Below are 4,131 nucleotides of genomic sequence, written 5' to 3'. Positions count from 1 at the left end.
GTAAATTAACTTTATTTCAAAGCTAGCACTGACTAATTAGCTCCTAACCCTCACTATATTGTGGTGGTTTATGCCCCAGTTTCTTGTTAAATGCTCTTAAGGCATCTTATCACTTATTGGTGCATTTCTTAAGTGCGCTTACGCTGCATCACCATGGTTAGGAAATTCGTAACCATACCTTAATGTTTGCCCTCTTAGAAACGAATAGTACAAATTTCAATTTTCAAAAAATGGGTGCTATATTCTTTCGTGCATAATTTCCAAAAATGGTCACCACTTCTTTTCAATAAGCAACCCTACGCTTATATTGTAGTACATGGATATTGTAAACTTTCATATTAATTAGATAAGACCATGTAAATAAGTTAATGGAAATAAAAGATACATCTAGCGTGAATACAATCTGTGACTGCAAAAGAAAAAGGAAAAGGAAAAAGTGCACCCTTCATAAGCTCTGTTTCAACTAATCAGTAGGTCTATCTAAAACAAAATCCAATGCAACGAGAAATTGGAGCCTGTCACACTCAACTGCCAAAACCTCACTTGCAATCTAACACCAAGATTTTATTTAAGATTTGCCTCTGATGTCAGATAGACCACCTAATTGCACCGATTGCTCACTTAACTGCACCAATTTCATATCAAATTCTGCACATGACCGTCGATTTGATAGCTCTAGTTGTACTATTTCAGTTCCATTTCAAATCGGACAATATATGTATTTATTCCTGCCCTTGTCAAAAATTTATCTCTCATTGAAATGTTGCAATCTTGCAAGGGTTTCCCTGTTTAGTTGCATGCCATACCAGAAATCAAATTGAAAAGACTAGACGTAAAAAACTGGAAGTACAAGACTTCTCAATCACATATCTGTTAGCACATAAGATACCAGAGCAACGTTAGGTAATAAGCATTTAAAATATTTTAACAATCTTAAAAAATTTGACCTAATAAGGTTTTTGAAGACAGTACAAGAAACAGAGAGTGGAACTATGGAACTATGGGTATGTATCTTTATAATTTTTGTCAAAAATATTTGTGGAGTTTCATAGCCTGTAACCTAAACATTATGCATCTTGCAACATTGAAATGGTAAGTTTTTTGTTTTATGGCGATCATTAAACATCGGTTTGCTCCAATAAATTCTCTTCATATTGGATTATATCCTCTCCGATATGATCTTGAAGTATTTCAGCTCCATTTCAAATCAGTCCGTATATGTATTTATTACTGCACCTGTCAGAAATTTATCCCGCATTGAAGCGTTGTGATCTTGCACGCGTTTCCCTATTTGGTTGTACAGGACTTCTCGATTGCATCTCTTTTAGTGCATAGGTTCCAAAAACGCTCGTTCCATGAGGTTGAAGAAGCCTATACAAACATCCATTACCCACTATCTTTCAATCTTTTCAAATGATTACCTCTTGCCTGCAGTAAAATATTCCCAAAAACTCAGTTCCATTCCCATTTAAAACTAGCTTGCAAACACATTGAACTCTTTTATAAATTGGCAAAAGAAATGCCTAATTTCTCGCCCGCAAAACATAACTTCCTTCTCCACCTACATATTGACATACATCTCTCTGCTTCACATAACATGGAATCCATTAGCATAAGCCAACTTACTCAACTGGCAGCATTGTTTCTGTTAGCACTTGTTCTCATGACTCTTCTGATTATGGACATCCTAAAAGTAGAAGCACAAAGGAAAAATAAACCAAGAAACAACCACTGATAATAACATCTCCAACGAGGAGCATAGGAATCTACGGCAAGTACTCAGCTATTAGACTATCCAGAGGAGCATACGAATCTATAACAAGTACATTATGGAGTATATTTGAGTTACAGCTCACATATTTGAGGACACATTGTCAAAATTCTGAATATAAGGCCTATTTCTGCATTATTTTATGGCTTGTCTCTGTTCTAATTTGGTATCTATCGCATTCTAGATTCGTGGCAATATTAACATTTCTGTGTGAGAATTTATGATGCAGTTTCATTTTCTATGTTGTTGCTAAGGCATAACTAATACATATTATGCACCATGCAGGCAGCAAGATCTTTCAGGGAACGTACCAAGTTTCTTCAACGAAGGCAGGTTGAAGCTTTGTTGTTCTGTTTAATGTCAGAAAAGAGCATATTGTTTTAATATATATATTTTGTTCGAAACAATCATCTTCACTTGAAGTCTTCACAGTTTGAAAAAGGGGTTTTATAACCCAATGAACAATTATACTATGTGTTCTCAGTTTTGTATTTAAATGAAATTACTGGTTTAATTATGCTTTTCATTACTACTAGCACCAACAAGAAACTGACTCCTGATAAATATTATTGTTGACAGTAAGTTATTTCTGGACAATAATTTGGAAATATGCCCTGAATGTATTTCGTGATACTTTCATAACTAGTATATTTACCTTCTTCTATACCATTTTCTTGTGTCCACAGTTGTTAGAGTGACTGAGTATTATTTTTGGTTTGCACCATAGAGAGGTTTCATCTATTTTATTTAGTTTCATTGTCTTAACACACAATCATGCAGTCCAATATTAAGCGTAGTCATTAATAAGGGTATGATGGGTTTGTCATATGTTGAGTGTTGAACACATAGTTCAGAGTTCAACTTTACTACTTGTAAGTATGTTTAATGGTTTATAGATCTTCCTAAATTATTCCACTTCAATGCTGGTATTATATCTCTTTTCTCTGACCCCAAAGGGTCTAGAAAAGCAGAACTTCAACATATAGATGTCAACATTTAGTTTCTGTTAGCTAACTTGTAATTTCTACTCATAATAACCAGGAAACCTGCTAATTCAACGACTGATACCTCTTCCATACTGCAGTGTCTCTATTTGGTTATTACACCAAATTTCCACAAATGTTTAGTACTTACAGCTTTAAGAGTTTGTATTGTATTGTCCCTGCAGACCCCGGCCGGCAGGGACTACCGCCACGGCAGTGGCTCCTTTTTTTTCTTCTACCTGTCGCAATGGAAAATCTTTTGTCTACTGCGATAAGAGGAGGCATGGATGGTTAATCATGCCCGAAATGGATAAGAGCATCAAACGGATATGATACCATTGATTTAGTCCACTAAATTCAGTGAATGACTTTAAAGAGTGGGGAGTACCAAATGGATTTGTTACCATAGATCTGGTGGACCAGTTTGCGGTTGATTTGATCATGGGAAATCAAAACATCAACTAAAATAAAATACCAAGGAGAGAAAATAAAATATTTTGTTTTTTATCACTGTTTAACGAGACTTTACGTTTCTCCATCAAAAGAAAAGGAAATCTCCAAAATAAAAGAGGGCACCAGAGATTATGACATGGAATTGGAAATATGTGTAAGTGGAGAGACACTCACATGCCCTAAATTGAAGCCCTGGTACAATCAAGCAGAGCTCTCCTTATTATTTAGAACAATAAACTATTACAAATCAATTACAAGAGGCGATTAAACTATTAGTTCTTGTCCATGGGTCTTCGAATTGTATTGTCATGGTGGGAGCTGATATGCTAGATTATGACTGATATGACAAACGTTAATCAATGAGGTCAGCAAAAGTCCCAATCAAACACTGATTCGGTAATTAATGCCGTGTAGTTGTGAACATGAGGTTCATCAATGAAAGCACCAATACGGGACCTCTCAATCAGAGAGTTCTTGATAGAGTTAGATGGCCGATGACAATTGGATTCTCACGGAGAGGTGGTCAACCAGGGAGGTAACTGACAAAGCATCGCTGATAAAGATGTGGTCGACAAGGGTGTTGTGAAATTTGACTAAAGGTGTCATTAACAGAGAGGTGGTCCACAAGTGAGCTTTTGACATGAGGGACATTGACAAACTCGTTAAAAAGAAGTCTCGACAGGAGGGGTATCGAAAAAGAGTTACAGTAGGCAAAAAGTCATTAACAATAGTCTTCTCAATTAGTAAAGTAAATATTTTATGGAGTATCGATTTTGGAAATTAACAGTAGTCTTATCAATTAGTAAAGTAAATATGATTTTATGGAGTTTATCACTGTTAAAAGTGTTGAAGTCACGATTGCCGTTACGCGAAAACCCACAGGTGTTAGTAAACAGAAACATCATTAGTGTTAAGCACATGCCA

Source organism: Pinus tabuliformis, chromosome 9, assembly GCF_031772625.1.
Source record: "Pinus tabuliformis cultivar Carrire ecotype Pingquan chromosome 9, CPIR1, whole genome shotgun sequence".
NCBI lineage: Eukaryota > Viridiplantae > Streptophyta > Pinopsida > Pinales > Pinaceae > Pinus > Pinus tabuliformis.
This window is presented reverse-complemented; position numbering follows the sequence as displayed.